General features: G+C 41.1%; 1 protein-coding gene across 2 annotated transcripts in view; it reads right to left on the bottom strand.

Moving 5' to 3' along the window:
- The window catches only part of UBTD2 (ubiquitin domain containing 2), a 235,257-nt gene that overhangs the window by 5,425 nt on the left and 207,829 nt on the right, over positions 1-22,003 (bottom strand). The window lies entirely within an intron of this gene.

The raw sequence follows: 22,003 nt of genomic DNA, 5'->3' as shown, positions 1-22,003 counted from the left end.
AATTCCAAGGGACCGCCACAGCATCTATCAAGAAAGCCTGTGGATCCATTGACCTCAAGCTGTACCTCAGAAGCTTGGCATTCTGCAGAGAAGCCATGAGATCCAGTTCTGGCTGCCCCCAATTGAGGATTAAACTTTAAAATACTTCCGGATGGAGTTCCCACTCCCCCGGATAAAAGGTCTGTTGGCTCAGAAAATCCGCCTCCCAATTGTCCACTCCTGCGATGTGGATTGAAGAAAGACAACAATTGTGAGACTCCGCCCACTGGATTATCTGGGCCACCTCTGTCATGGCCAAGGAGCTCCGAGTTCCCCCCTGGTGGTTGATGTACGCCACCAATGTTAAGTTGTCCGACTGGAACCTGATAAACCGGGCTAAGGACAACTGAGGCCAGGCCAGTAGAGGATTGAAAATCGCTCTCAGTTCTAGAAAGTTTATAGGCAGAACTGACTCCTCTCGAGTCCAAAGACCCCGAGTCTTCAATGACCCCCAAATTGCTCCCCAACCTAGAAGGCTGGCATCCGTGGTCACAATCACCCAGGAAGGTCTGCGAAAGCAAGTTGCCTGGGAGAGGTGTTCCTGAGACAACCACCACAGAAGAGAGTTCCTTGTCGCCTGAGAAAATTCTGGCAGCTGTGGCAAGGCCGAAAGGAAGAGCCACAAACTAGAAATGATTGTCTAAGAAAGCAAACCTCAGAAACTTGTGATGATTCCAGTGAATGGGAACATGAAGGTACGCATCCTTTAAGTCTATGGTTGTCAAAAAATTACCCTCTTGAACCAAAGGAAGAATGAAACGTATAGTCTCCATCTTGAAGGATGGTACTCTGAGGAACTCGTTTAAACACTTTAGGTCTAAAATAGGTCTGAAAGTCCCCTCTTTCTTGGGGACCAGAAACAGATTTGAATAAAATCCCAGACCTTGTTCCTGCAACCCCCAGCAAACTGAGGAAAAAAAACGATCCTGTTTACAATCCGGTTTTCCAGAGAAGCAAAAACAGCAAGAAGTCTTCTAAACAGCAGAGCCATCTGAAATATGCGCACTTCACTCTTACAGGTAGTTAAGAAAAGCGCCAAAAAAACTCTGACATCACAGAATCCGAACCTCCCTAAAAGGTGCGGTCCTACAGCTGACATAAAAAGCCAACTTTCTTGAAAAACAGGCTAAAAAACAATAACCCCCCCATAAAAGTACATAATCCATTACTAAAAATGGATCCTCAAGGAGCCATCAATGAAATAAAAAACTCCTCCACTAACAGTGCCTGCAAAAACTGCCATAAAAACCTGCACCCAGACAGGAATAATAAAAAACGTCCTCCTGCAGCGTTTCAGCTGAATAGGTGTCAACTTTTTCCCTGCTACATAGAAAAATAAAACTGGTACTTACATTAATAATTATCTGTCTGGCAGCAGGACAGCTCACCTGGATGCCATCCCTCACATGGACCTGTGGAAACACAGAAAGACTGAGTAAACTTACTCAGGCTATCTAAATAGGGCAGCAAAATGTTTTGGGAAAATGCAGTGAGGATTGTACCCTACAAGTTCCCAATTGCTTAAAAGCCACCACTAAAGAGACTGACATGGGCTAAGGCTAGATCCTTTAGAAAGATCAGAGCAAACCTACTCTGCTTTAAAATATTGATTGTAGATCAGACATCAAAACTTCACCTCCTCCTTTTACTGCAGGCAAAGAGAATGACTGGGGATTAGGGGTAAGGGAAGTGACATATATAGCAGCTTTGCTGTAGTGCTCTTTGCCTCCTACTGCTGGCCAGGAGTGATATTCCCACTAGTAATTGATGATTTCGTGGACTCACCATATCTTAGGAAAGAAAAATGTTTTAAATGTTCACTCTGTGTTATTATTTTTTATGGACTATGCTGATTTTAAATTTGAACAAATAAATATTTTTACTGGATCCTTGGCTGCTTCTACATTGCTTCTCTATGGATTACTTCTTACACAAGTATTCCAGCTTTGTTACCAGAAACCATTTTCATTGAGCCAGGACCAATCCATTTGGCAGTCATGTGACTGGGACGTCATTAAGTAGGGGGCGAAGACTGGGAGCTGGAGAGAGACACCATTAGGACAGCATGGATCGTCCTAACTTTTTTTGCATCCTGCTCACTCCTGCTTTAAAATCCGGCTAGGGTACATGCCTATCCGGCTAGGGTACGTGCCTAGCATCATAGGCAGTACCCTATGATCTGGTCTCAGCGTTGAAGTCACGTGATTGCATCAACGATCACGAGACTTCCTGTTTCCTTGTAATGTTTACATCGGAACTTCACTCTGATCTTCAAGACTTGCCCCATCCTGAAAGGGTTAAAAGCCCCAGAAGTATTAACAGATGTAGTAGAATGAGCTGTGATAGGTTTTGAAGGAGACTTATCTGCCCCCAAGCCTTGTGAATCAGAAGCTTAAGCCATGCAGCTAAAGAAACAGCTGAAGACTGTAGAACTTTCTGTAAACCTGAGAAATTAATAAAAAAAACACTGGAAGATTGAAAAAATTCTTTAGTGGCCTGAAAGAAAATGTCAAGGCCCTAACCACATCCAATTATGAAGAAGTCTTTCTAGAATATTGAGGATTATGACAGAGAAGGAGCTACAACCTCTTGATTTATACTATCAGCTGAGACGATTATTGAAAAAACAAAAAAAATCAATCAAAACAGCTTTCTCTTGGTGAAAAAAAATAAAGATTCTCACAAGAAAGAGCTGACAGTTCAGACACTCTCCTGGCAAAAGGAATTACTAGTAAAAATCAAATCTTCCATGAAAGAAATGGAATGCATTGGTGCAAAAGTTGGAACCTGCAAAATGCTAATAACCAGATTCAAATTCCATGGAGGAGAAGTTAGTTTGGAACACAAGACACAGCTAAAACCTGGTCAAAATTCTTCTTTTTCCCCAAGACCCAGTGCCATGATACAACACACCTTTGCAAACCCTATTTTTATGCTTCGTTTAAAAAGCTGCAATTTTTGGTAAAGTCACTAAAATGTATGCACACTTTATTCATGATTGTAGTCAAACTTGAAAGTGTTGTAAAAGGTAATAACACACACACACTCTAATACAATACACACCACACATACACTTATACAACACACACACACTCTTCTATAACACACACACACACACACACACACACACAAGTAGCAACAAAGTAAACATGGTGTTGTGACCCAATAATGGGTCTCGACCCATGGTTTGATAAACCCTGATATAACACAGACAAGGTTGAAATCTGACCTTTTAGAGAGCTGGCAGATAAACCTTTATCCAAAGCCTCTTGGAAAAAAAAAAAAAAAGAATTCTAGAAATTCTAAAAGAATGCCAACTTTAGTTATTCTTATCACACCATCTTAGAACATTTTTGCAAATGGTGTGATTGTTTTTTCTAGGAACAGGCTTTCTAGCTTAAACTAAACTTTCCATCATCTCATCTGAAAAACCTCTCTGTTGGAAAACTAGACATTTAATTTTCCAAGCCTTCAAGTTGAGAGACTTGAGATTTAGATGATAGAATGGACCTTGTGAAAGAAGATCTTGACTTAGAGGGACAGGCCATGGAGAACAACAGAATCTGCATACCAAGTTTTTTGAGGCAACACATGAGCAATCAAGATTAGACAATTCTTCCTGTTTGATCTGAGATATCACTCTGGACATAAGAACAATGTGAGAGAAAATGTAAGCCAGATGAAATTACCATGAAGCTGCTAGAGCATCTACCGACTCTGAGGATCTCTGGATTTTACAAAATATCTGGAAAAATGTTTGAGCAAACAAAAAACACCATTGATTCATTATCTGAAAGAACACTTCATGATGTAGAGACCATTGCCCTGGATGAAGAGATTGATGACTCAGTTAATCTGCTTCCTTCATCTTTACCCCTGGGGTATAGAAGACAGAGATCAAGCAAAGATTATTTTCTACCCAAGAAAAGATACAAAAGACTACTTTGATCGCTAGAGAACTGCAAGTTCCCCCTTGGTGGATGATATATGCCACAGCAGTGACATTGTCTGATTGGAAACAAGAAACAGTCTCATCTTTTCAGGAGACGTCAGCTTTAAAGAGCCCTGAAGATAGCAAGGAGTTATAGGATGCTTTTTAGTAACCTTGCTCCCTGAGGAGACCAAACTCCCTGTGCTCTCCTAGACCCCCTATCCTGCGCTCCAACCCGAGAGACTTGCATCTGTTGAGATTATTGTCCAGGATGGACAGACAAAAGACACTCCCTGAGGAATGGAATAGTACTCTATTCACCAAGATAGATTCTTGAAGCTTGATCCAAAGCGATCCTTTGAGAAAGCTGAGAGTCGTCCTTGCACCACTGACGTAGAGAGCATAACTAAAGAGGTCCCATATGAAACTGAGCAAATGGAATTGCATTTGATGTGACATTCACTGGACCAAGAAATTCCATTCATAAAGCTACAAAAGCATTGGATAGAAACTTAAGATTCCCACATGATGACTGCAATCTGGATATTCTTTGATCTGTCAAGGATAAACACAAAGTCATAGAGACTATACGATGCCTATAAAGGATACTCTAGTTTTAGGAGCTAGAGAACTCTTTGGAATGTTGATTAACCAGCTAACAAAGAAACAACAAAAGTTTAAAATCAGTAAAATATGCACCTAAAGGTAAATATTTAGCCTGTACCAAGATATAGTCAAGGTAAGGAACTACTGGCAATAGATTTCCCAGAACCTTTGTAAAAAGTCTGGGAGCAGAACACAGACCAATTTGAAAAGCAACAAAGGAAAATGTTTATCCTAGAAGGCAAAACAAAGGAACTGATGATGATACTTGTGGATAGGAATATGAAGGTAGGCATCTCCTGTTGAACAAAGGGAAGGATAGTCCGAATTGTTTCCATTTTTAAAGGTAAGAGCTCTGTAAAATTTGATTAGAGTCCTTAAATCCAGAATTGGCCTGAAAGTTCCTCTTCCTTTGGAACAGATTGTAATAAAAACCTTGGAGTTTTTTTTCCTCTCAACACATGCCCTAGAGAGATGGACATGATAATTACATACCAGCGTACTCCCATAACATCAACATCAACCTAGCTAGCACTATAATTTACTCAAAGAAAAAGAGTTCCAATATACAGATCACAACCATTATGGTTTTTTTATTATTTTGTAATGTCTCAATATATACCATTACTGTTTCCCTTGATAACTCTTTTATATGTGATTTCTGTTGCTAACTAAATATTTGTATGGTTACAGCTCAATTAAAGAAAATTTAAAATAAAAAACCTTGGTCTTGCTCTGGTAATGGAACTGGAACTATTACTCACATGAGATCTAGTTCATGAACACAATGAACAAAAGCTTAAGACTTCAACATGTTCTTTGAAACCTGGGACAGAAGAAAACTTCCTCTTGGAAGCCATGATCTGAAAACCATCCTGTACTCCTGAGAAAGGTTTTATTTAGAACCCAAGGATCCTGTACAGTTTGAAACCAGTCCTTCTTAAAAAGTGTGTCTGCCCCCTACCAAAATTGAATTTGTTTGGGTGCCATAGTTTTATATTGATTTAGAAGTGTAGGAAGATCTATTGTTTCCCTTAGACATCTTGGAAGAAAAGTTCATTTACCTCCAGTAACATTGGACATTATATCATCTAAATCAGGTCTAAATAAAATGTTTCCCTTAAAAGGAAGAAGAGGTAGAAGACTAGAATTTGAGACCATGTCAGCTGACCAAACTTAAGCCCCAAGGCTCTCCTTTTCAATACAGACTATGCTATGTTCTTGACATTTAATTTAAATTGATAATGTCAACAATAGCATCACAAATAAAGGCATTTGGAGAATGAACATGTATTAAATGAGACTGAAAATTATTATCAAAAGAATGATCTGAGATCTGTTCAGATAAATTGTCACGCTAAAGGAAAGAAGGTGCTGCCAAACAAGCCATACTAATTGCTCGTTTGAATAACCAGCCTGCTTGCATAAAGGCCTTACTGTGTTGAAAGAATCTGATTTTCTGTCCCTAAGGTCTTTAAAAGTGGTACCATCCTCTAAAGGAATAGTAGACCCTCATGCAGGAGAAGTAATGACATCATCCACATCTGGAATTTAATCCTAAAGTTCCAAACTAGCAGAAAGCAAAGGGAACATATTTTGAAAGCAGAAGATGGATTAAAAGAATGACCAGGCCTGGACCATTCCTTGGAAAAGATTATTGTTATAGTGTCAGGGACTGGAAAAACCTCTGAGGTTATAAACGACGTCTAGAAAATCTCTAAAATATCTCTTTTCAGTAGTGTTTGAATCTTGCTCCCTAAGGTACTCAGTACCTCCTATAAAAGGAGGAAGATCCAGTAGCCTGATCAGAAAAAAACTGATCATCAAAAATGACTTCACCCTCAGAAGACAAATGAGTCTAAAAGCAACTGTTTAGTAGATGTGACCCTCTGAGATTCAGAAATGCCTGAAACGTCAGATAAGAGCTGCTTTAGTTAGACTCTGTTGTGTTTACTTGAAAGAGGCGTGGCTGCTAAACATTTTAGACACAGTAGAACACACATAATCTATAAAAACAGGAGCAAAATCTGAAGAACTCTCATTAATGTACAGAAGGAGAACATACTTCTTTAGAGGCAACAACAGCTTTAAATTGGTTGGAATGCATAAGGAGATCCATACAAAGAAATTGTACAATTTACCTGTAGTAGCAAACAGGCACAAACTGCAAAATATACACTTCGATAAAAGGATGTACATTTAAATATATGGGGACAGTTCCAGCATGTTCCCTCTGATAAAGAAAATTACAGACAAATAATACCACATTTATATTATAGGAGACATAATATAAAATGCAAACAGAACTTTCAAGCATGTAAGTCTGAGAGCTAGGGGAAAGATAGTCAGATGAAGAAAAAAAAAAAAAAAAAAAAAAAGAGAGAAGTAGTTAGAAGAGCACACTAAATAAAATGTATAATATATAACCTGGTACACAAAAGAGAAGAAAACCCTAACTCTTTCCTCTAGTAAAAAAAAATTGTTAGGAAAAAAGAGATAGCGTGCTAAATCTGACATAGCAGACCCCAGGAGTGAGCTTATAGACAGATAGAAGCACGCAAAGAAGCTCACAGACAAGGACCCTATATCCCCATAAAGTCACCATATAAAACATTAACAGCAGAATACTAAAGTCTAATGATTAATGGCAATGTCTAACATAAAATGTTCCATGGCTATGATGTAACATGACAAATGTACCTGCTAATAGCCTAAGGGCTATGTGAGTGCAAATGTTGAAACAGTCTTACTTGACAGGCACCCAACTCCACTGAGCTTACCAGCCTTAGAAATGACTGCTTCCAGTAGAAAGCCCATCCAGTGCTGAGAACATTATAGCTGAGGATTTAAGTTAGGAGCATATCGACGATCCTGTAGGAGGCGGCTAGGGACCTGTCCCTGTGACACCTGTGGCAGGCCTGTAACTAACTGTGTCACTAACACATACTCCAGTCTCCCCTCTCTTCAGTCTCTCAGTAGCAGCAATCTGTGGGGGAAAATCAGGCCTCAACTTATTCTGAGAACCCCTCTCAAATGAAAACTTAAAAGCACCTCAATTCTTCAACCACCTCCTGGGAAGAAATGTTTAAATTGACATACCAGTGAGGTGGGAGGGATGAAGTGTTCTTGAGTGTTTCAGGAAACTTTGCCACCTCCTAGTGGCTAATTAATGAATCCCATGCGTAATGGATCTTGGACTCTCACCACCTTATGAAAGAAAACAAACATAAAAAAAACCTCCTTATACATTTAGTGATAGTAGAACACGAGTACATCATAATAATAAAGCCCTCTAGAAAACTTATTTATTATGTTTTCCTTTTAAAAGGAGTGTAGCAAGTTTGAGACACATAAGGGCTTTTAGTCTAAAGAAAACAACCTGCTTAGGATGTCTTCTTGCTTGCCTCATTAACAAGCTAATAAAATCAGGTGATTGCAAAGCAGCAAGGGTGTAATATGAAACCAAATTGCAGCATTTACCCTGATGAATGCAATGAAAAAACACTTACTAAATTATTTCACCAAAAATTCAGGGAAAAAAAAGAGCAAACTATTGCTCCTTATACTAACAAGTAAAATACATTTCCAAAGGTAAAGCTTCAAAAAGGCTTTTGCAGGCTAGAGGTAAAACACGGACCAGACGTAAACTGCCCAAAATATTAGACAACTAAAATAAACGTCGCTAAATTCTCAGATACAAAATGTAAATAAATACTGGTGGCTTGAATAAATAAGTTTACAACAAACAGTGAATCCTGAATGTTTAGCAGGATTTTTTATCAAAGTATCTACCTCAGGATACAAAATATAGACCAGGTATGGGCCAAGAAAATTAAAGACTAAAAAAAATTTCTTAAGAAAAAACATAAATGATGCTTACCAGATAATTTCATTTCCTTCTGTATAAGGAGAGTCCACGGCATCATTCCTTACTGTTGGGAAATAATGAACCTGGCCCCCAGGAGGAGGCAAAGACACCCCAGCCAAAGGTTTAAATACCCCTCCCACTTCCCCCAGTCATTCTGCCGAGGGAACAAGGAACAGTAAGAGAATATCAGGGTATAAATGGTGCCAGAAGAAAAATATAATTTAGAGGGCCGCCCACCTGAGAACATGGGCTTGGGCCATGGACTCTCCTTATACAGAAGGAAATGAAATGATCTGGTTAGCATAATTTATGCACCAATACCATTTTTTTAAGACTGAGTACAAGTACCGATACTTTTTTCAAATTTCCGCCAATACCAATTACCAATACTTTTTTTTAATGTCATGTGACAGTTTACCAAGCACAATACAGATTACTTATTTAAGATACCTTCTTTATAAGTATGAAGAACTGTAACTCAAAAGACAGTATGAAATAATAAAACAGTTTTAAAACAGAACATGTTTCTAAATAAAAATATTGCAATAAAATATATTAATAATAAAAACAATAAATAACAAATGTAAAATCACAACCAACCAAAAGTGCAATGCAGTAAAAAACATAACAGTGCACTGTTTAATCATAGGAAACAACACTAAGGGCTAGATTACATTAAAGTCTATGGAGTTGGAAATGTGAACAGAGCATTGGTAAAGCTTATTATTATTATTATCAGTTATTACCAATCAAATGTAATCTAAATCTAGTCCTATAATTGTAGGATGAGTGTTCATAGGAATTAACTTAATTTTTACTATGAACACTCTTCCTGCAATTATATAAGCTAACTAAGGATGTTCCTTAGAGTGTAGTATGTTTGGAACATAATTGTGCAAGATGAGAACCAGCAGTATAACAAACAATCTAGCAATTAGAATAATTTTTCGAAAGTTAGTGACGTTTTTTTTTAAGGAACAGAAGCATCTCTACATGTTCAGCTGTAAGTCCGTTTCTGCTATCAGTAAGGACGTTTGACTCTAAGCTGAACATTCTTTCACTTTCCACACTACTGCATGGGGCAGAAAGATATTTTTGGGCCATTTTAGCTAGAGCTGGAAATCTCAGTTTATTAACTGCCCAGTACTTGAGGGATTTGTCTGAACGAGGTACAGTGACCTCTCCTACAATAATACAAATAACAGCAATTTGTATTGGCAGAACAGAAGTGAACAATTTTTAGTTTAGTCGCCACAGCTTAAAATGAAATGGGAACATGCAGTTTGAAAAAACGTCACAAGATGGCATATGGGTAGAAAGTGGAGGTATCGGTTTAAGTATCGGTGCATTTGCAAATACTTGGTATCGGTGCAACCCTACTTCTTAATATAAGGAGAGTCCACGGCATCATTCCTTACTGTTGAGAAACTTATACCCAAGCTCTAGAGGACACTGAATGATAACGGGAGGGACAAAAAGAGGCAGAACCTAATCTGGGGGCACGTCCAGATAATGAAGCAAACATTCCTTCACAGAAGAAGGATTTGGACACAAGGAAGGAACCACAATCTCTTGGTTGATGTTGCGGTCTGACACGACCTAAGGAAGAAAACTTAACTTGGTACGTAGGACAGCCTTATCCGAATGGAACACCAGATAAGGAGGCTCACATTGCAAGGCGGCAATCTCAGATACTCTGCGCGCTGAAGCAATAGCCAGTAGAAAGAGAACCTTCCAGGACAACAATCTAATGTCAATCTCATGCATAAGCTCAAATGGAGCCAATTGCAAAACTTTAAAGGGACACTGAACCGAAATTTTTTCTTTCATGATTCAGAAAGAGCATGACATTTTAAACAACTTTCTAATTTATTCCTATTATACATTTTTCTTTGTGCTCTTGCTATATTTATTTAAAAAAACAGGAACGTGATGCATATGAGCCGGCCCATTTTTTGTTGAGAACCTGGGTTATGCTTGCTTATTGGTGGGTAGATGTTTGCCTCTAATAAGCAAGCACTATCCATGGTGCTGAACCTAAAATGGTCTGGCGGCTAAGATATACATTCCTGCTTTTAAAATAAAGATAGAAGAAAAATTGATAATAGGAGTACATTAGAAAGTTACTTAAAATGTCATGCTTTTTTCTGAATCATGAAAGAAAAAATATGGGTTCAGTGTCCCTTTAAGAACAAGATATAGACAAAGGACTGCACATTGGGAAGCTCGGAGATCCTCTTGCACAGTAAAACATATAGGGCAAAAATCTGTCCTCTGAGAAACGATAGGATCCTGGCAACCTTAACTCTATACCAGGAAAATCCACACTCTTTATACCAGAATAAGTAGGTTCTCCACAACTTATGATAGGTGCGATGAGTAACCGGCTTACGAGCTTGAATGAGAGTATCAATCACTCTCTCAGAAAAACCTCTCTTGGCTAGGACTAAGCGTTCAATCTCCACACAGTCAGCCTCAGAGGATCTAGATTTTGATGAACAACGGGACCTTGTTCCAGCAGATCCCTGCGACAAGTTAACTTCCATGGAGGAGATGACATCCTCACCAGATCAGCAAACCACATCCTTCGCGGCCACAATGGAGGAATCAGTATCACTGATGCCTGCTCCTGGTTGATGCGGGCCACTACACAAGGAAGAAGTGGTAAAGGCGGGAAAAGGTAAATTAGACTGAACTGCCAAGGCACTGCTAATGCATCTATTAGCTCTGCCTGAGGATCCCTGGACCTCGAACCATATCTGGGTAGCCTGGTATTGAGACGAGATGCCATGAGATCTATCTCTGGCATCCCCCACTTGTTGCATATCTCCGCAAACACTTCAGGATGGAGAGACCATTCCCCCAGATGAAAGGATTGTCTGCTGAGAAAATCTGCTTCCCAGCATGTGGATCGCTGACAGCGAACAGCTGTGGGCCTCCGCCCACTCCAGAATTCGATATACCTCCCTCATTGCTAGGGAGCTTCTCGTCCCCCCCCCTGATGGTTGATGTAAGCCACCAAAGTTATATTGTCTGATTGGAATCTGATAACCCGGGACGAACCCAGATGGGGCCAAGCCCTCAGAGAATTGAAGATAGCTCGAAGTTCCAGAATGTTGATCAGGTGGGAGCGTTTCTCCTGAGACCACAGGCCCTGTGACTTCTTGGCACCCCAAATAGCTCGCCATCCTGATAGACTTGCATCCGTAGTCACAATCTCCCAGGATGGTCTTAAGAAGGATGTCCCTCGGGACAGATGATCTGGACAGAGCCACTAAGAGAGCAATTCTCTTGACCTGTTGTCCAGAGAGATCTGTTGAGAATTCTACCCAGGTGCATGGAATAAGAACTCTTTTTTTTAGATTTATCTTCCATCCATGAGATTGAAGAAAAGATAGAAGAGATTCCGAATGGTCCTCCGCCAGACAAAAAGATGGTGCTTGTACCAGAATATGGTCCAAGTAGGGAGCTACTGCTATACCCCAGGTTCTGGCAATGGCTAGAAGAGCCCCTAGAACCTCCATAAAAATTCCTGGAGCAGTAGCTAGACCAAACGGAAGTGCAATGAACTGGAAGTGCTGGTCCAGGAACAAAAAACTTAGGAACTGGAAGTGATCCTTGTGGATTGGAACGTGAAGGTAAGCATTCTTTAGGTCTATAGTGGTCATGAACTGTCCTTCCTGAACTAAGGAAAGATGGACCTTATCGTCTCCATCTTGGGACCACCAAAAGGTTTGACACCGGATCGGGGCCACCCCTTCATGCCAATTTAGTCTCGGTGGGCTTCTTGCTCTGCTTGGATTTATTCCAGGATTGAGCCGGCTTGAAAGTACTATTGGTTTGCTCAGGCTTAGTGGAGGGCTGCTGTCGTTAGGATTTATCAGAACAAAAGGAACGAAATTTAGAACTTTGTCCCTTAGACTTGTTCTTTTTATCTTGTGGTAGGAAGGCACCCTTGCCCCCAGTAACCGTGGAGATAATGGAGTCCAGGCCTGGACCAAATAAAATCTTTCCTTTAAAGGGAAGGTAAAGAAGTCTGGACTTCAATTCTCAAGGCTTTAATTCTTTCCTGGATAAGGCTGAGGGGACCCTCCACCTCAATCAATTCCGATAAGGAGTCGCAGCAGTAGGTAGCTGCTCCAGCAACCGCGGTAACGGCCGCTGCTGGTTGAAACAAGTATCCCGTATGTTGAAACATTTTTCTTAGAAGAGTTTCCATCTTCTTATCCATTGGCTCTCTGAACGACGAGCTATCCTCAAGCGGGAAAGAAGTATGTTTGGCAAACGTGGAGATAGCGCCATCCACCTTAGGGACGGAACCTTACAACTCCAGGAGTCCAGGGCGGGGAATAATTTTTTTAAAATAAGAGGAAGGGGAAAAGGAACATCCAATTCTGTCCCATTCGTTCTTAATAATGTTCGCCATCTTTACAGGCACAGGAAATGTTTTTTTTTTTTATTCTTTATTTTTAACCAGCAAAATAAACAATTTACAGTTTACAGGTTGCATGCCACGTAGGGCTACAAAAACGAACAGAGGAGAAAGACAGATTTTTTTTTTAAAGCGCAGGTATTACATCACCTGTTACCTTCGTTTTGTTGGTGTTTTTAATAAAATAATAAAAAAATGAAATGTCTCGTAGTCGAGTAATTCTTGTCATGGATCAGTTTGTTGTAGGGAATAAAAGGTTTATCTTTCAGTTTTTAACCAAATTAACCTCTCTTTCTAGCCCTTAATATCTAAGTAGAGGGGCACAATTCATCCATAGTATTCCATAGTCCTGGTGGAAATAATCTTTCTACCTTCTTTACCGGGGTAGGTCATCCTGTCTACCTTGGTAAAATATAATGATTACACGGACAGAGGGGGGAAAAAAAAAAAGAAAAAAATGGGGAAGGGTTATGTATCCCCTCAATGTTATAACCATGTTCTTGGGAGAACCTCGCCTTGTAACAGAGTGAAATAAGTTCAACTTTTTGAGTGGTGCTATTAATTGTATCTTTGAAGGGTATGTTAAGATGGATCCTAACTATTTTCCTAAGTAAATATTTAAAGATTTTTCTATATTAGGTGATATAAGATATTGTTCTATGATTATTAAGTCTCTTACTTCTTTTGAAAACATAGAAAACGAAGGGGCCTTGCTGGCTTTCCAATTTGCTAGAATAAGACTTCTTCCTAATAGTATAACTGAGTTTATCAACTTAAAATGTCTGTGTCTATCTGCAACACATAAGAAAAAACACAATTTATGCTTACCTGATAAATTTATTTCTCTTGTGGTGTATCCAGTCCACGGATCATCCATTACTTGTGGGATATTCTCCTTCCCAACAGGAAGTTGCAAGAGGACACCCACAGCAGAGCTGCTATATAGCTCCTCCCCTAACTGCCATATCCAGTCATTCGACCGAAACAAGCCGAGAAAGGAGAAACCATAGGGTGCAGTGGTGACTGTAATTTAATCTAAAATTTTGACCTGCCTTAAAATGACAGGGCGGGCCGTGGACTGGATACACCACAAGAGAAATAAATTTATCAGGTAAGCATAAATTATGTTTTCTCTTGTAAGGTGTATCCAGTCCACGGATCATCCATTACTTGTGGGATACCAATACCAAAGCTAAAGTACACGGATGAAGCGAGGGACAAGGCAGGTACTTAAACGGAAGGTACCACTGCCTGTAAAACCTTTCTCCCAAAAATAGCCTACGAAGAAGCAAAAGTATCATATTTGTAGAATTTGGAAAAAGTATGAAGCAAAGACCAAGTCGCCGCCTTGCAAATCTGTTCAACAGAAGCCTCATTTTTAAAGGCCCAAGTGGAAGCCACAGCTCTAGTAGAATGAGCTGTAATCCTTTCAGGAGGCTGCTGTCCAGCAGTCTCATAGGCTAAGCGGATTATGCTTCTTAGCCAAAAAGAAAGAGAGGTTGCCGAAGCCTTTTGACCTCTTCTCTGTCCAGAGTAAACAACAAACAAAGCAGATGTTTGACGAAAATCTTTAGTAGCTTGTAAGTAAAACTTTAAAGCACGAACCACGTCCAGATTATGTAAAAGACGTTCCTTCTTTGAAGAAGGATTAGGACACAATGATGGAACAACAATCTCTTGATTGATATTCTTAGTAGATACCACCTTAGGCAAAAACCCAGGTTTTGTACGCAGAACTACCTTATCTGCATGGAAGATCAGATAAGGAGAATCACATTGTAAAGCAGATAACTCGGAGACTCTACGAGCCGAGGAAATAGCCATAAAAAAAAGAACTTTCCAAGATAAAAGCTTGATATCTATGGAATGAAGAGGTTCAAACGGAACCCCTTGAAGAACTTTAAGAACCAAATTTAAGCTCCATGGGGGAGCAACAGGTTTAAACACAGGCTTGATTCTAACCAACGCCTGAACGTCTGGAACATCCGCCAGACGCTTGTGCAAAAGAATAGACAGTGCAGAGATCTGTCCCTTCAAAGAACTAGCTGATAATCCTTTCTCCAAACCCTCTTGGAGAAAAGATAATATCCTGGGAATCCTGACCTTACTCCATGAGTAGCCCTTGGATTCACACCAAAAGATATTTACGCCATATCTTATGGTAGATTTTCCTGGTAACAGGCTTTCGTGCCTGTATTAAAGGTATCAATGACAGACTCGGAGAAGCCACGCTTTGATAAAATCAAGCGTTCAATCTCCATGCAGTGAGTCTCAGAGAAATTAGATTTGGATGATTGAAAGGACCTTGAAGTAGAAGGTCTCGTCTCAAAGGCAGAGTCCAAGGTGGAAAGGATGACATGTCCACTAGGTCTGCATACCAGGTCCTGCGTAGCCACGCAGGCGCTATCAAAATCACTGATGCTCTCTCCTGCTTGATTTTGACAATCAGTCGAGGGAGCAGAAAAAACGGTGGAAACACGTAAGCCAGGTTAAAAGACCAAGGCGCTGCTAGAGCATCTATCAGCGTCGCTTCCGGGTCCCTGGACCTGGATCCGTAATAAGGAAGCTTGGCGTTCTGGCGAGACGCCATGAGATCCAGTTCTGGTTTGCCCCAACGATGAATCAATTGAGCAAACACCTCCGGATGGAGTTCCCACTCCCCCGGATGAAAAGTCTGACGACTTAGAAAATCCGCCTCCCAGTTCTCTACACCTGGGATATGGATCGCTGATAGGTAGCAAGAGTATTTCTCTGCCCAGTGAATTATTTTGGAGACTTCTAACAACTCCTTGTTTCCCCTTGATGGTTGATGTAAGCCACAGTCGTGATGTTGTCCGACTGAAATCTGATGAACCTCAGGGTTGTTAACTGAGGCCAAGCCTGAAGAGCATTGAATATTGCCCTCAATTCCAGAATATTTATTGGGAGGAGTTTCTCCTCCTGAGTCCATGATCCCTGAGCCTTCAGGGAGTTCCAGACTGCACCCCAACCTAGAAGGCTGGCATCTGTCGTTACAATTGTCCAATCTGGCCTGCGAAAGGTCATACCTTTGGACAGATAGACCCGAGATAGCCACCAGAGAAGAGAATCTCTGGTCTCTTGATCCAGATTTAGTAGAGGGGACAAATCTGTGTAATCCCCATTCCACTGACTGAGCATGCATAGTTGCAGCAGTCTGAGATGTAGGCGCGTAAACGGAACTATGTCCATTGCCGCTACCATTAAGCCGATTACCTCCATGTACTGAGCCACCGAAGGGCACGGAATAGAATGGAGAACACGTCAAGAATTTAGAAGTTTTGATAACCTGGACTCCGTCAGGTAAATTTTCATTTCTACAGAATCTATCAGAGTCCCTAAGAAGGAGACTCTTGTGAGTGGGGACAGAGAACTCTTTTCCTCGTTCACTTTCCACCCGTGCGACCTCAGAAATGCCAGAACTATGTCCGTATGGGACTTGGCAATTTGGAAATTTGACGCCTATATCAGGATGTCGTCTAGATAAGGGGCCACTGCTATGCCCCGCGGCCTTAGGACTGCCAGAAGCGACCCCAGAACCTTTGTAAAAATTCTTGGGGCTGTAGCTAACCCGAAGGGAAGAGCCACAAACTGGTAATGCCTGTCCAGAAAGGCAAACCTTAAGAACCGATGATGATCTTTGTGTATCGGAATGTGAAGGTAAGCATCCTTTAGATCCACCGTAGTCATATATTGACCCTCCTGGATCATAGGTAGGATGGTCCGAATAGTTTCCATTTTGAATGATGGAACTCGGAGGAATTTGTTTTAGATCTTTAGATCCAAGATTGGTCTGAAGGTTCCCTCTTTTTTGGGAACCACAAACAGATTTGAGTAAAATCCCTGTCCCTGTTCCTCCTTTGGAACTGGATGGATCACTCCCATAACTAGGAGGTCTTGCACACAGTGTAAGAATGCCTCTTTCTTTATCTGGTTGACAGATGATCGTTAAAGGTGAAATCTTCCTTGTGGAGGAGAAGCCTTGAAGTCCAGAAGATACCCCTGAGATATAATCTCCAACGCCCAGGGATCCTGAACATCTCTTGCCCACGCCTGGGCAAAGAGAGAAAGTCTGCCCCTTACTAGATCCGTTACCGGATAGGGGGCCATTCCTTCATGCTGTCTTAGAGGCAGCAGCAGGCTTTTTGGCCTGCTTGCCTTTATTCCTGGACTGGTTAGGTTTCCAGGCCGTCTTGGACTGAGCAAAAGTTCCCTCTTGTTTTGTAGCAGTGGAAGTTGATGCTGCACTTGCCTTGAAGTTTCGAAAGGCACGAAAATTAGACTGTTTGGCCCTTGATTTGGACCTGTCCTGAGGAAGGGCATGACCTTTACCTCCAGTAATGTCAGCAATAATTTCCTTCAAACCAGGCCCGAATAGGGTCTGCCCCTTGAAGGGAATGTTAAGTAGTTTAGACTTTGAAGTCACGTCAGCTGACCAAGATTTAAGCCATAGCGCCCTACGCGACTGGATGGCAAATCCAGAATTCTTAGCCGTTAGTTTAGTCAAATGAACAATGGAATCAGAAACAAAAGAATTAGCTAGCTTAAGTGCTCTAAGCTTTTTAAGTATGTCCTCCAATGGAGTCGTTGTCTGTAAAGCCTCTTCCAGAGACTCAAACCAGAACGCAGCAGCAGCAGTGACAGGAGCAATGTATGCAAGGGGCTGCAGGATAAAACCTTGTTGAATAAACATTTTCTTAAGGTAACCCTCTAATTTTTTTATCCATAGGATCTGAAAAAGCACAACTGTCCTCGACAGGGATAGTAGTATGCTTTGCTAAAGTAGAAACTGCTCCCTCCACCTTAGGGACCGTCTGCCATAAGTCCCGTGTGGTGGCGTCTATGGGAAACATTTTTCTAAAAATAGGAGGGGGGGAAAACGGCACACCAGGTCTATCCCACTCTTTATTAATAATTTCTGTAAATCTTTTAGGTATTGGAAAAACCCCAGTACACACCGGCACTGCAAAGTATTTATCCAGTCTACACAATTTCTCTGGCACTGCAATTGTGTCACAGTCATTCAGAGCAGCTAAAACCTCCCTAAGCAAAACACGGAGGTTCTCAAGCTTAAATTTAAAAGTAGAAATATCAGAATCAGGTTTCCCTGAGTCAGAGATATCACCCACAGACTGAAGCTCTCCTTCCTCAGCTTCTGCATATTAGGAGGCAGTATCAGACATGGCTCTTAAAGCCTCTGTATGCTCTGTATTACGCCTAACACCAGAGCTATCACGCTTTCCTCTAAATTCAGGCAGTCTGGCTAATACCGCTGACAGTGTATTATCCATGACTGCCGCCATATCTTGTAAAGTAATCGCTATGGGCGTCCTTGATGTACTTGGCACCATTTGAGCGTGAGTCCCTTGAGCGGGAGTCAAAGGGTCTGACACATGGGGAGAGTTAGTCGGCATAACTTCCCCCTCGTCAGAATCCTCTGGTGATAAATTTTTTAAAGACAAAAGCTGATCTTTATTGTTTAAAGTGAAATCAATACATTTAGTACACATTCTCATATGGGGTTCCACCATGGCTTTTAAACATAATGAACAAGGAGTTTCCTCTATGTCAGACATGTTTGTACAGACTAGCAATGAGACTAGCAAGCTTGGAAAACACTTTAAATCAAGTTAACAAGCAAATATAAAACGGTACTGTGCCTTTAAGAGAAAAAAAATTGTCAAAATTTGAAAAACAGTGAAAAAAGGCAGTAAATCAAACGAAATTTTTACAGTGTATGTAATAGGTTAGCAGAGCATTGCACCCACTTGCAAATGGATGATTAACCCCTTAATGCAAAAAACGGATAAAAAAAAAGAAATAAACGTTTTTAAACAGTCACAACAACTGCCACAGCTCAGCTGTGGCCCTACCTTCCTCAAACGACTTTTGAAGCCTTTAGAGCCCTTCAGAGATGTCCTATAGCATGCAGGGGACTGCTGAGGGAAGCTGAATATGTCTGTCTGTAATTTTAACTGCGCAAAAAAGCGCTAAAATAGGCCCCTCCCACTCATACTACAACAGTGGAAAGCCTCAGGAAACTGTTTCTAGGCAAAAATCAAGCCAGCCATGTGGAAAAAACTAGGCCCCAATAAGTTTTATCACCAAAGCATATATAAAAACGATTAAACATGCCAGCAAACGTTTTATATTGCCATATTATCAGAGTATATATCTCTGGTAGTAAGCCTGATACAAGTCGCTATTAAATCACTGTTTTTAGGATTAACTTACATTAATCAGGTACCAGCAGCATTTTCTAGTCCCTAGAAAAACTTAAAACTGCACATACCTCAATAGCAGGATAACCTGCACGCCATTCTCCCTCTGAAGTTACCTCACTCCTCAGACATATGTGAGAACAGCAGTGGATCTTAGTTACAAGCTGCTAAGATCATAGAAAAACGCAGGCAGATTCTTCTTCTAAATACTGCCTGAGATAAAATAGTACAACTCCGGTACTATTTGAAAATAACAAACTTTTGATTGAAGAAAAAACTAACTATATTTTACCACTCTCCTCTTACTACCTCCATCTTTGTTGAGAGTTGCAAGAGAATGACTGGATATGGCAGTTAGGGGAGGAGCTATATAGCAGCTCTGCTGTGGGTGTCCTCTTGCAACTTCCTGTTGGGAAGGAGAATATCCCACAAGTAATGGATGATCCGTGGACTGGATACACCTTACAAGAGAAAGATAGTTTTTATATCAAAGCAAATATCCCGTTCTAAGGCCATATTAAGCCAATAGTTGACTTTATACCAAAATTGCCTAATTTTTGGACAATACCAAAAGCAGTGGAATAGGTCGGCCCATGACAGGCACAGGAAAAGTTAAAGGCACTACCCTGTCCTCGTAAACTCTGTCTAATTTAGGAATCAAAGGTTCATCAGGCAGCTTAGCCTCTAGAACCTCTAATGTAGACAGGACTTCCTTTAGAAGAAAACGTAAGTGTTCAAACTTAAATCTAAAGGCTGGTTCCTCCGCAGCAAGAGGCTTAGAGGCAGCAGACTCCATCCCAGAAAGTTCACCTTCTGAAGCCTCAGAGTGCGACTAATCCTTGGAAAACTGCGACAAACCAGAGAAATCCAACAAATTACATGATGACCCCTAGGCAGGAGAGCTATGTTTAACCTTTCACATGCATTTAGCATGGCGGGGTAAAGCACCAAGGGCCTCAGGCACCACCGTTTTTAACTGCGCAGTAAAATCTGATGGTAAAAGGCCCCCTCCAGATGGAGGACCAAGCGTGCTACGGGAAGCTGGGTGTGTAGAAGGAGATGACTGTTGGGTATGAACCTCACGGAACGGCGAGTCCTCAGAGGTGGATGGGTCAGTGGTACTAAAGGATTTAACCTTCTTTGACCTAATAATTTGTAAAGGCATGTGGAACATAGTTGAGAGGGTGGGCATACCAAGGCCTCTCTATAAACAGGTATTACAATTTGGAGTATCGAATATCTCAGAATCCTCCATAGCTTAAGCTAATGACAGTAGGACACAGAAAATAAACAATCTTTATTTCGCAAAAACAGCACCTTTATACTCCCAATGGCTGGGGCACTCACCACCTCCTAGCCCCAGACAATACAGAGAAATAGCGTCTTCTACGACAGCTAGCTCGGTCAGGAAATGAAAGCGAGACCACTCCCGGTCACACGGTGCACAAGGCAGGACCGCCCTTGCTATGAGAAAAACAGAATTTATGCTTACCTGATAAATTACTTTCTCCAACGGTGTGTCCGGTCCACGGCGTCATCCATAACTTGTGGGAATATTCTCCTCCCCAACAGGAAATGGCAAAGAGCACAGCAAAAGCTGTCCATATAGTCCCTCCCAGGCTCCGCCCCCCCAGTCATTTGACCGACGGACAGGAGAAAAAAAGGAGAAACTATAGGGTGCCGTGGTGACTGTAGTTAAAGAAAGAAATTTATCAAACCTGATTAAAAAACCAGGGCGGGCCGTGGACCGGACACACCGTTGGAGAAAGTAATTTATCAGGTAAGCATAAATTCTGTTTTCTCCAACATTGGTGTGTCCGGTCCACGGCGTCATCCATAACTTGTGGGAACCAATACCAAAGCTTTAGGACACGGATGAAGGGAGGGAGCAAATCAGGTTACCTAAACAGAAGGCACCACGGCTTGCAAAACCTTTCTCCCAAAAATAGCCTCCGAAGAAGCAAAAGTATCAAATTTGTAGAATTTGGCAAAAGTGTGCAGAGAAGACCAAGTCGCTGCCTTACATATCTGATCAACAGAAGCCTCGATCTTGAAGGCGCATGTGGAAGCCACAGCCCTAGTAGAGTGAGCTGTGATTCGTTCGGGAGGCTGCCTTCCGGCAGTCTCGTAAGCCAATCGTATGATGCTTTTCAGCCAAAAGGAAAGAGAGGTAGCAGTAGCTTTTTGACCTCTCCTCTTGCCAGAATAAACGACAAACAGAGAAGACGTTTGTCTGAAATCCTTTGTTGCTTCTAAATAAAACTTTAAAGCACGGACTACATCTAAATTGTGTAACAAACATTCCTTCTTTGAAACTGGATTCGGGCACAAAGAAGGCACAACTATTTCCTGGTTAGTATTCTTGTTGGAAACAAGTTTTGGAAGGAAACCAGGTTTAGTACGCAAAACAACCTTATCTGAATGGAACACCAGATAGGGCGGACTACACTGCAGAGCAGATAATTCAGAAACTCTTCTAGCAGAAGAAATAGCAACCAAAAACAGAACTTTCCAAGATAACAACTTGATATCTATGGAATGTAAGGGTTCAAACGGAACCCCTTGAAGAACTGAAAGAACTAAATTTAGACTCCAGGGAGGAGTCAAGGGTCTGTAAACAGGCTTGATCCTGACCAAAGCCTGAACAAAAGCTTGAACATCTGGCACAGCTGCCAGTCGTTTGTGTAACAAGACAGATAAAGCAGAAATCTGTCCTTTTAGAGAACTCGCTGACAATCCCTTATCCAAACCTTCTTGGAGAAAGGAAAGGATCCTAGGAATTTTAATCTTACTCCATGAGAATCCCTTGGATTCACACCAACAGATATATCTTTTCCATATTTTATGGTAAATCTTTCTAGTCACAGGTTTTCTGGCTTGTACCAGAGTAT

Source organism: Bombina bombina, chromosome 6, assembly GCF_027579735.1.
Source record: "Bombina bombina isolate aBomBom1 chromosome 6, aBomBom1.pri, whole genome shotgun sequence".
In the NCBI taxonomy this organism is placed as follows: domain Eukaryota; kingdom Metazoa; phylum Chordata; class Amphibia; order Anura; family Bombinatoridae; genus Bombina; species Bombina bombina.
This window is presented reverse-complemented; position numbering and strand designations above follow the sequence as displayed.